The sequence below is a fragment of the Haliaeetus leucocephalus genome, unplaced genomic scaffold (assembly GCF_000737465.1).
Source record: "Haliaeetus leucocephalus isolate CR32 unplaced genomic scaffold, Haliaeetus_leucocephalus-4.0 Scaffold536, whole genome shotgun sequence".
Classification (NCBI taxonomy): domain Eukaryota; kingdom Metazoa; phylum Chordata; class Aves; order Accipitriformes; family Accipitridae; genus Haliaeetus; species Haliaeetus leucocephalus.
Genome location: NW_010972972.1, coordinates 6,200,204 through 6,212,374, shown reverse-complemented (window position 1 = coordinate 6,212,374; position 12,171 = coordinate 6,200,204). Strand labels below are relative to the sequence as shown.

The 12,171-nt window shown below is 41.1% G+C and overlaps 1 protein-coding gene across 1 annotated transcript in view; it reads left to right on the top strand.

Moving 5' to 3' along the window:
- The first annotated feature begins 10,581 nt into the window (after positions 1–10,581).
- FAM168A (family with sequence similarity 168, member A) overlaps positions 10,582–12,171 on the top strand; it is a 187,314-nt gene continuing 185,724 nt past the window's right edge. Inside the window, exon 1 of the mRNA XM_010576636.1 lies at positions 10,582–10,651. The gene's annotated coding sequence lies outside the window, so the exon portion shown is untranslated. The remainder of the gene's footprint in view (positions 10,652–12,171) is intronic.

The following is a 12,171-nucleotide window of genomic DNA, read 5'->3' as shown; positions in this document are numbered from 1 at the left end:
TTTTTTTTTTTTTTTTTTCCCCCCCCCCCCCCCGCACATCATGATGATAAGCTTTCAGGTTATGGCTTGTATTTCCATAGACTGAATTTCATTCAAAAGGCATTCATTTAGGGCTGAATACTGTCAAATGTAGAAAAATGAGCAGGTTGAGGTTTTTTTTTCCCCTCTCTTGGACAAAGGCATGTTGTATTAACCAGAAAGAAACCCCAAGTGATTCTATTTATGTTTTAATCAAAATATGATTTAAGATGCAGTGGTGTGTTTATTCTTGCTGTTAAATAGTGATGGAGGAAGCTAGAGCTTTTTTTTTTTTTTTTTAAAGGAATGTGAATGATGGAAACATCTTTAGGGAAACATTTTGCTGGACTTGATTGCATCAACCGCATTATTTCATGAAATGTTAACTGTGAAGTGGTTGTTGATTAGAACTCAAATTGAGGAGTGATGTTGAGCAATGTAAAGAAAAAGGAAATTAGTACAAGGAAGCCAAATGCTTATTTCTTTTTAGTTCTTTCTGATTTTAATTTTCAATTTTAACTGTTTCACGGATTCTCTTGACCTTTATGGTTGAGTCCATTAAAAAAAACCCTAACCAACAACTATGGTCTGAATATTTATTCTTGCTAGATGCATGTCGTCATTAAAAGGACTGATATCAGTTAGCAGTGTATTTTTTGGATGAAATATATATATATTAAATCTGGTTAACTTTTCTTCTGGAAGTTACAAATATCAACTTACCTAGGTATGCATCTTAACTTTTTTTTTTTTTTTTTTAACCAAAGTAAATATTTACATTTTCCAGAAGGAATCTCTCTCTCCCAAATGATGTGCTTATAGTGGCCTTTCATTTTAGTGAACGTGTGCTAAGTATTTCAGAGATTATTGTTCGGATGTATGGGCTTTTTTGTATACTCTTCAGTTGATTAAAATTCCTGGCTGTTAGTAAAGACACACTTTTTTTGAGATGTAGATATATAGCCCTTCTCCTTTGGAACAAAGGGATGGGAAGCAACATGACTGCATGCCATGAAGGTGTTTTGAGTTTGTTCAGTAATGGGAGATACTGCTTGGAGTGAGAAACCTAAATGATACACCCATATTGTGTCAAAATTAATGTGAAATAACTATGGGATATGGTCATTTAGGGAGAACATATTGTAGAGATCCTTTCTGATCTTAGGTGATATTCATCTGTCAAATTCAATGATTAGTCTGCATCGCAGGAGGTGAACTAGTTAGGGATTTTTAAAAATGCTCTTTGCAGTTAGGTTTTTATGCTCCCCTGTATCAGTAACCCACCACGCGGATAACAGGCAAAAACAGGAAAGAAAGGTGATACTGCTCCTGGTGCTCCTGAAAACGTTTCTCAGGCAAGGGAAAATGCTTTGGAGAAGCATTTCTGCGAAAGGCCTTCAGTACCTCAACTGAAAGCATAATCAAAATGATAATTAAATTGAGTCTAAATTTCATTATCTGATCTGTCTAGAAGAGCTTGTGAACCTCAGTTTGGAGATGTAGGTGCAAATGCAGCCACTTCGGGCAAGGGAAGCGTGTGTTTAATCCAGGTTAGTGTCCGCTTTTGGTTAAGTTTTCGAAGGCGATCGCCGTGAGGTTGGCACTGATCTCCTGTTCTGAGAAGTGGGACATTTGCAGCTGGGATGGAGCTCCCGGGTCACCAAGTCCTACCCGCCGCCAAAGCCAGCAACCGTGGCACAAGCATAATTCAATCTTATTTTAAACCTGGGTGTTTTTCTGCTGCTGCCTGTGGCAGAGGAGCGTTCCAGACCTTTATCCTCTGGTGGTTAGAAACCTCCACATTTCCACCAGGAGCTCTCCGCCGATTTCCAGCTCTCAAGCGGCTGGTAGCAGTTGATGAGGCTGTCAAAAGGGAAATACAACTTTTATATCTTCCTTTCTGAGCTCACTCTTTCCTTCAGTCTGGATTATGATCTTCATTTGTCTTCCAGTCATGCCTTTTGGGCTTGATTGTATCTGCAGAGGCCCCCGATTTCCCTTTCCGCAGCACAAGTGCTCCGTGTACTTTCTGTTTCCTCTGCAATTCATAAGTCTCTCCTTAAACCGCGGCGTTCTTAACTGCGCGTTTCGGTCCCGAATTAGCTCCCCTCACCCTCGCTGACGTGCGGCCGGACGGCGCTCCGCTCGGCTGGCTTTTCCTCGGGCGGCTGTGGATGGTCGCGCGCCGTCTCCCTGTGCCGCGGAGGTGCTCGGGCTGACCCTTGTCACGAGGCGAGAGACGTGCGATGTCCTGCCAGTCTCCTCCTCCCAGCGCTTGTACGACAAAGAAGTATTTGAAGCATCCCCTGGAAAACCACGTTATTAGCCAGCGTGCTCGGGGAGGAGTGTCTCTTGCATCGCTTTCAAAGTGCAAACGAGGTGATTTTTCTACAGTGCCGCTTTTGATTTATTTGCGGGTGAGATCGTGTGTCTGAGAAGAAGCTGGCTGTGAAGGAGAGGTTCGTAACTATTCGCGTTGGTCTCGTTTCTTAATGTACCGTGATCTTTCTAATCAATCAGGCTCAATTGTGTTGCTTAAAACCCGTAAGTCATCATGTTCAGTCCATAGAAATATTCGATCCAAAATGACTGAATGAGAAAAGTGTTCTCGTTATATTCTACAGTATTTTTCCAAACTACGTAAACAGCATCTTTTTGCTGATTTCAAATGCAAATCGATTAGTCCCGTCTGATGTTACTGGATTCTCGTATGCTGTTGCGGGTCTCTTCAATACGTAGATGAAGATTTTTGTTTCAGTGACAATAAATAAAATCCACCTATCTATTTTTTGCCTGTTGATGGTCTTTTAACTCTTGGAATTAAAAAATACTGGCTCCTAATCTTTCACTTTTTACAACTGGGAATAAATTTTCAAGAATTATTTCCGTGTGACTCAACTACCTGCCAGTCGAACAGATGCAGTTCTCCAGAGGTGTCTAAATTGTGTTACCTTCTTGTTCTTTCCACTCAGCTGAATCATTCTGTTCCTATTTTTGTGTTTAAAACATTGATATCACTAAATATGAGAGGAAAATGTCAATGGCAGTGCTATGTTTGTTTATGCAAATTCACGTAAACTCGGTTTCTTGAGGAAGTAAGGATGATGTGATTGCACTACCTGCCCACCAGTAGTTCTGCACTCCCTTTGCACTTTGATCCAGATTTCAAAGGGCTGTAGACGTAGAAGACAATCTAGCTTTATCTGTTTTTTTAAGTTTTGAGAAGGTTGACTGCCGGGTTGAGGGGGAGAGAATAAAATCGGTGCTTCTACCCAGGGAACAGAGCTTATAACAGTTCCCCTTACTTTTCTAGGAGACAGCATCTCACTGGCTGGTTGGGACACGTGCAGGTGGAGCCTTTGCTCAACCAAGATATAGGGGCTGTGGGAGGGAGTTTGGGAGAAGTTTTGAGCAGGTGAGGGAAGAGCTTGGAAGTATTACGTGTGTGGTGGTTGATGGCCTTCACGTAAAAATCAATAGGAAGTAAGCGCTTGTTTGTCTTGCAGGTTTTGGAATAACATCTATAGGGTATATATTTTGTGGTGTTGTGCTCTGATATATTGATGCTTTGCTTTGTTGGGTGGATAATCTTGAGGTGGGATTTTATGTTTATTTACATGTTGGTTTGAATTGGTAACAACAGAAAGAGTTGTGAATTTTCAGGGGTTTTTTTTTGTTGTTGAGAGGCAGGTGCACTTTGTGATGGGTGTCTGAAGCAAGAATCCCAGACCCATAATTAAGATCCTAGTCAGGGAAGATCCAGCTCTCAAGGTATATCCAGCATTTGCAGATCTTCTGAAATTTGTGGAAGCTTTTGAGTATGAAGCAGCTTTTGAGAACCAGGCCGTTTTGTTTTTTTTTGTCTTGGGCACCAAACAGGAACATGAATACACAGGTCTGAGTAATTTCCAGATAGGTTTTTAATATATAACTTCACTCAAATATGAGCATTTTTTTATTTATGTATTTTTCTAAATCTCTTTCTCACTGCCTCTCAGTCTGAAAGCAGATGATGTGGTTCATCATGCTGGTATTGAAGTAAACTTTATATTTCTTTCCTCTTTCCTGTTGGAACCCTGTAGGGAAGTGATGATGATGACATTCATGGCATAATACTTTATTTTTCAAAGAACTCTATAGGGAATGAGGTTCTGTTGAGGAAGACGGAGACACGTTGGTTTCCTCACAGTGTGAGTGGGACTTGAATCGTTTTTAAAAAGTTCTTCTGAGCTTTGTTTACGATGGATGTGCTGAAAACCCTGAGCTCTGTAAAGGAATTTCAAGTGACTGTGTGCATTCTGGGAGGAAAAATGCCGGCCTGTTGATGCTCTCCAGCAAACCATTTAGGAGGTTATTGCCATAGGATTTGTAAAAGCTGGAAAAACACGTTTCCGTCCTCTGTTGGAGATGCTGTTTTGTATTTGGCTGTACTTTTCCCTGTCTTTCCTTCCTTTCCTTGAGTGGAACGGTCAGGTGGAAAACTGGAAGGTGGGAAAATTAAAAGGCAGAGCAGAAAAATGGGGTTTATCATAGCTTTCATACAATAACTTTCTCAATAGGAAGATTAATGCTGAAGTGTATTTGTAGGCTGAACATTTTTGCCTTCCTTGTCTTAGCAAGGGTTAGAGATTTGGGAGGATTATTGAAGACAAGCTTAGAGTATTTTGTGAGAGAAAAAATACTAAACTGGCAGAAGAAGAATAGATGCCATCGTGCCTGCTAGGCATGTCTAATTCTTTGATAAAATGGATAAAGATTGCAGACTGCAGCAAAAGTTAGAATAGACCATAACATTTTGGGTTCTGCAGGGTTTTTTTTTCTTGCTTCTAATTTGCTGTAGAACTTAATAAAAAAGATCTGCCTCTTTTATGGCATCAGACTCTTTAGTTTATCTGCTACGAATTAAAGCACAGTGTTTGGGCTTTTGCTTTCTTTGGCCTTAGATACCCAACTCTCTAAATTTGATAATGAGTGGGTTTTATCCTTTTGATGTTGGAAATACGTCCTGAAGACTAGTGAGAAGTTTTAAGCACAGTCTGCTTTTTCCCCATTTTCATTTCAGTTCTTTATACTTGAATTTGTAGGCAATGACAGCTTGCTTTTTTAATGGACAAGGGCGTTTACGTGATTATTCATAACAAACTCCTAAGACTCTTCACAGTCCCAACAGATGAGTCTGTTCCTGTTCTCTGGGTCATCCTGTTCAATGCAAGATTTTGGACTTGATGGCATTCTGTGTGTACATATGTGTGTGTATACATATGTATTTTACATAGGAGACACCTTGTTTTGTTTTATTGACAAGACAGAGCTGGAGGTGATCTCTGGAAAATGACTTGTTTGAATGTCCCTACATGGGTACTACTCGGCTTGACCTGTTTCTAGAGATACTTGGCCCTGACTGAAAGAAGTCTCCAAGCATGTTTGATCTTCTCCTGCCATTTAGGTGGACAAAGTAAGATCGCTCGTTACAATTCGTGATGATTTTTCAACCAAGATGAATGTAGTGTCTGTACGGACAGGCAGGCTCTAAGGACTTGTCCCTGTTGAAAAGTATTTTGAATTAAGCTTGTGAGCATTTAAAGTGCAATTACTTTGGAATAGGTCCCCATATGAACATTTATGCTGTAGTAGTTTATTCTGCAAATAATTTTCTTTAGTTTCCGGTGTATGTTATCACTTAATGAGACATTTAATGGCTTTCGCAAAAACTAAGGCATTACACATATTTTTCGGGTTCGATGTTGTGTGGTATAGGCAGCTAGAATAAGGTTTTCATTTGGCCTTGTGGTAGTTTGGAGGAGGAAATCAGACTTGTTTTACACATCCTCTACTCTTGTCCTAGAGTGGCCAGTGCTGTATTCAGAGGGTGGTCACTTGGCCACGAGAACAGGGTCACCCGAAGGCTCTCCTGACAGTCATCCTTGCCTCTTACTGTGATGCAAGTGAGAGGTAAAACCAGTGCAAGGAAAGTTGGTTAAAGCTCAAGTCTGGTCTTTATTTGACTTGTATTCACAACAGAGTTTTTGAGGTCTTAAAATGCAGTGCCATAAATCTGAGAAATTGTTTCTTTTTCTTTACTGTAGCATCCGAATCTCAGCTGCTACACATTCCTGGATAGCTGAGTCTTCTGAATATGGACTGATCTCATTTGGAAGCTCAATAAAATATTTCTTTCCATAAGAATTTTTTCACTGTCCATATATAACACACACGCACACAAATCAAAGTTGTAGAGAAGATATTTGGTTTGAGTTGGCTACTTCTGTGGTAGTAGACTTATGTTTTGGGCTCAATAGATAAATGTGGTGTTACATCTGTTCTCATCTGAGTTTTAGCTTTTCTTTCTTAATTCCTGGAGTTTGGTTTTATGTATGTGTTTGTTAGCGTTACCATCAAGAAATAATGTCTTAAATTGCTTTAGGCTTTGTAAAATGATCTTGGAGCGGTTTACAGCAGATTGGTGTTACCTAGAGTTTTTGCTGGTTTGTGAATCAAAGCCCTCATTTTATGTTACAAACAACTTTTGAAGAAAAGGCATAAAACCCTCAGAGTTCTTGATTGCTTTTGGATTGCCATTTAGCAAAGTGTCCAGCACGAAGCGTGTTGTTCTCTCCCTCTCTTCCACAACACCACTGTGAAGGTGTTCCAAGAGTGACCCTTTTTCTTTCTGATGCTGACTCTACCACAGTGACTGGCAGCTGTATGTATATCATTAAGGCTGCTTCTGTCCAAGATTCTTGGAAGGTCTTTGCAGACCTTCCTGGGTTAAGCCTTGCAAGATCCTTGTGCGTAGATGTACTATCTCTGTTTTTACCACGGAAGAATGGAGCCTGGAGGTTTCTAGCTGCCATTGCACAGCAAGGTTGGGTAGAGATGCTGTGCTGCTTCTTCCTTTGGAGAGTCCAGGAGATGGATTTGATTTGCTTTGTGTGCTGTCGGAATGTGCTCAGATGCTATGTTGGTGGCTTTCTGTATGGACTTAGAAGAGAGTTCCTAGAGCTTAAGTCTTAATGAGTCTGACCTCCTCGAAACCACAGATCCTTAGATCTTCCCTGGAAAAGGAGCCTAATGACTATTTATTTTGGGCTACTGTTTACCTTCTACCAGGACAGTCAGTCTTAGTTTGAAGATCTCAAGTCACAAAGAATGTGCCACTTCTCTTGATATATTTTCAGCAATGAATTACCCTCTCTGATTAAAAAAATGAGGTCTAATTTGAATTAGTTTCCAACTATTGCTTCCAAAAGCCTTTTCTTGGCTAAATTAAAAGGTCCTTTGATACCTGATAACTTTTCCTGTTGGAGGGAACTCGTAATTCCATAACTAAGTGGTCTTTCAGCTTTTATTTTGAGTAAGTTAAACATGTGGCATTGAGCTGGGAAGTGTTGGGCAGTTTCTTGCCTGACAGTGCCTTGGACTGTGTTTCAGGGTCTCTGGCTTTCAGATTTTGTTTTCTGGATGTAGTACCTTGCGTTTGGTTGTATTGAAATCTACTTTGAGTGGCCTTTGCAGTCTGAATTGTTGTGTCTGGTTGGCCTGTCCTCTTCATCTGTCATCCAGAGGACCATTCACAGATCTTGTCTGTGATTATATTAATTTTCAGAGCTATAGTGGACTTCTTGAACCGTACCGGGCTCTGTATGAAGCCCACCAGAACCCTACTACAGCTAACTTTGTTGACAGCAATTTTCCATGGATGAGTGCTTTTAGTCATCTGTCAGTTGGCCAACTCAAAATCTGTTTAGCTGCTTTGTTGACATAGTAGAGTGGTAATTTTTTAATCAAGATGTCATGCTCAACAAAAGTTTGCCTGTTACATTGCAGCAGTTACCTTTATCAACCTGATTTTGAATCTCATTTAAGAAGGAAATCAGCTTTGTTTGACAAGGCCTATTTTCCATAACACTGTGTTGACTGTTGTTAATTTTGTTCCTGTCCTTTTTAAGTCTAGATCAAGTCTGATTGAGTTTTCCCTTATTTTGTCCAGAGCCGATGTCTGGCTGATTGATAGTTACTTGAGTCATCTTTTTGCCCTGATGTTCTCATGTTAGAAATGTTTGTCTTCCAAATTTTCTCCTGCATTCCAAAAAATATTGGAATTGAAGGCTCAGGGTCTCAGAAATGTTGGGACTCTTTGGAGGACTCTTTGAGGACTCTCTAGTTCAACAGCCTGGTCCTCTGAGGCACCTTCTCTTACTGAAATGCAGAGCTAGTAGAGAGCTCGGGAGAGTCTCCAGTCCATTCCCCTCCTTGAGGCAAGATAAAGTGTATCTAGCGCATCCCTGACAAATATGTTCCTAATTTTTCCTTAAAATCTTCCAGTTTAGGAGGTACCCAGCCTCCTTAGGTAGCTGGTAGTGGGTGATTAACCAATTTAGTTAAAAGCTTTTCCCATATCTTATTTCTCTGTCAGATTAAGGCACTGCTTCACTCCAGAGGATGTGCAAAATAACCCATCCTCTTGTCTCCGTTGTCACTGATGGGAGCGTGTTACATTCTCCTTCAGTTTTCTTTCCTCTAGGCTGAACAAGGTTCTTTAATCTGTTCTCATGGATCATATTGTTTCCAAATCTCTTTATTATTTTTGCAGCTTTCCTCTGTACTCTGATGTACTTGCTTCTCTCCGAACATGGGCTCGGTACTCTGTGGCCTTGTCAGCATTGTATAAAATGAAGTAATGCTATTTTCCACGTGGCACTCTATTAAAACAATCTGAATTGCTCCCCCCCCCAATCCATTGTATTGTTGACTTATATTCATTTGTGATCCAATATACCCTCTAGGTTATTTTCTCTCGTCCAGCAGCCTAGCTAGTTATTCTTCTCCTGCACAGTGTATGCTGCTCTTGCACTTGTCTTTATTGAGTTTCACCAGGCTATTTTGCTTTGACACAATTTGATCTTGACACAGCCGTGTTGCTTCATGTTTTGCTTTATCCTGTAGTTGCTTTTATATAGGTTGCTTAATAATTTTTCTAGTATCTTCCCACTGATTGCAAGGGCAGTGAAATATCTAGTTTGCTTTAGAGGCTTTTCCAAACTCCGCTCTGTAGCTATTTCCTTTTTGATCCCAAAAGCACTTTGAAACTTTGTGAGTGAATATAAGTGGATCATCTATATGCAAATTCCTTAATTTCTCCTCTGCTAAGTTATATTTGAGAAAAATCAACATCTTAAGTGATGCCTGTTTTCATTATGTTGATATTTCATTAAGATGATAACTAAAAAGTACAAACGTCATACAAGTTAAAATCAATTATTTAAATCAAGGCATTCTTCAATCTTGATTGAATTACTAGACTTAGATATATTTAAATGCGAGTCTGTTCTTTTTCTCCTCTGTCAAGACTTACAGTCCAGTGATTACTGCAGCTTTATTGGTTGTAATGAGGTCCGGAATAGTTACTTTGTGTTATAAATTGTCACCTAGCATTTTGGGAAACTAATCCCCTATAATTAATTGCTGCATGAGAGTTTCTGTACCCCTCCTGTCTCCTCCATAACCCCACATCTTTTTTCCCCCTTCATGTGCCTATGGAGTCATGTACCCTGCTCCCTGCCTCGGTTCTTCCCAGAACCTCCTCCTGGGCTTCACCCACTAAAACACACCGAGTTATTGCCAAGCTGCCCTGGAAATTCAGTTCTTCTGCAGTCCTGATAACTGTCAAAGAGGTGACAGTTCCCCCTCTTTGTAGGGGTATGTTGCAGCCATTGCATCCCTTTCGTATCTGAACACCGTCGAGCTAATAATTTTAAAGTCCAGTCACATGCTCATCACATCAGGTTTCATTTTTTTTCTTATTGCCGGTCAGGATTTTATTTGTTCCTGCTTGTTACTTAGACTCCTTGCATCCATATATAGCAACAGAAAATTCATTTTCTTTATGGACGCTCTTGTCTGACTTTGAACCTCATTTCCCCTTCTAAGTGTCCTTCTCTTGCGTTTAGCTTATTCCTTTCCTGGATGCATCAGCAGTTTCATCTGGGAAGGTGTCTTATTAGTTGGAAAGATGCTGGCTCTGCAATTCATGATCTCTCTGTTCCCTGCAATATTGTTCCATCGCTCAAATCCAAATATTCTCATCAGTCGTGCAGCCTTGTTCAGTTTGATGACCTTTTTTTGCCTTCTCTTGCATCTAGTACTGGATGCATGTTTTAGCTCAGGGATCAACAACCTGTGGATGTGCAATCAGACTAGGAATGGAGTGTGGGGCTAATAGCATTGGCATTTTGAGGCACTCATTTGCAAGAGGCAGCAGGTTGCAATTTCTGACTCTCCCTGAGCTATATGCTCAGCAAAAGCCGCTGCCTTGTGTAAAAGCAAGATACCATCAACTAGCAGATTCCTGTCTGTTCGAGAGGCAGCTTCTACCAGATCCTGCTAGGTTTCTCTTAGCACACTCGAGCATGGGGAAGAAAAAGCCTGGCATGACACCATAAAAAGATTGCCAAACCTTGACTTAGACTTTCCTTTTCAGTTCTTTTCCAGGACCCCTGAAATCTTTTCTCATCTGCTTAGTTCCAGCTGATGCCGAGTTGCAGCTCCCGGTGTGCATGGTTGCTTCTTTTGACCAGAGTGATTAGCCAATATTTGTGATTGTCTGTTGAAAGAGGAAATTGATGACAGCCAGGTACTTCTCAGAGGCAATCGTGCTGATTCACAGAGCATGTTTGCAGAGGCTGGTTTTTCCAAACGCAGTCTGAAGCAAACAGCAGGAGACCATTTTGCTCAGTATTCCAAGGTCGTTTTTTCCTGCCAGCACTAAATACATGTGTGCCCACATGCACACGTACTCACGTGGAGAGTTTTTCTGTGACTTACACCACGGGTGTTTCTCTGGCTGTCCTTGACTTTCTCGTGTGTTCCTGATGCTCTTCCCTGACGTTTCTGGCTCTGTCAGTAGGCTCGACAGTGTGTGTATTCTCTCCTGTTCTCTGCGGTTTACATAGTTTCCCCTTCTACCAAAACAAAGCTTGATGCTCTGTGTTTGTGTTCAGCCCTTGGGAAGCTTTTTTTACTCACATGTGTTTAGGCCAGTCTGTGGCCAGCCTTGCTGGTTTTATCCTTTTCATCTAAAATTCCATGTAACAGAATCATCTGCAATGGAGATTTTTTGGATGAATTCGTAATCTGGTTCAGCCTTATGCTTTCACTTCAGGGGACATCTCTCTGCCAGAGAACCTGAATCTCCAAGCTTTCTTTTTGTGGCCGGTATTTTGCTAGTGATGACTGATGATCTCATGGTCAGATTGTGGGAGACGAGCATCCAGTTCTTTCCATGCCCACACTTTCCCTCTAGTTCACAAACTGCGTAAGCAGTCCCTCGGTTTCCCATTTGGAATATGGCAAAAAGGGTTGGTAATGCCTGTACTTCCCAAGATAGATAAATGAAACATTAGGAGATGCCACAGCGATGACTTCCCCCCCCTTTCTCCAGCACATGAAGGAATGAAAAGGTTGTTGACCCTGTGCTCACGGTCGCCTGCTTGGGTTACAGGGTCGCCTGGTTGGGTTCCTTCATTGTGCCCTTTTAAGTTTTGTACAGGTTTCAAAGCGGCAGCAAATTATTCCACTTACGTGGAAATGGCTCTCTCAGAAAGTGCGTAACATCAGTGCTGCAGAGACTATTCTGGTGTCTTACTCGTTTCGGTTTACAATTCAGGCTGGTGCCTTTGATCTGTGAAACTCTTGATTTGAATCTTATCTCCTTGTGAGACCTCTTTCCCCAGGACTGTGCTGGCAGTCAGGATTAGCTGGGCTTTACTTCGTTAACAATCTTGTTTCTAAATCTGAGAGGACTTCAGCAGAGTTTTCTCCTGGGGCAGGGGTGGCATTGATTCTGGAATATGTCTTTCTTGGTGTTATCAGGATTTTCTGGCTATCGAGATAAGCCGCGGGGCTTATGGATCACTGAGGTTTTTTCCTACGGTGGCAACTGGTGGAAGTTTTATGCGTCTTCAGTACTTTTAGGTTTTATCTGACCTTCTTACGATTTTACCTTTTTATTATTATTTCATATTTCTTGCTTATTATGTGTGTTTATATTACCCAAAAGATAGTGGGAACGACATTGGGGAAAACAGTCCCTTGTTCTTTGGCTTTTGGTTTCTGCCTGCCCTCCTGAGGTGCTGGCAGGGTACCAGAAGCATG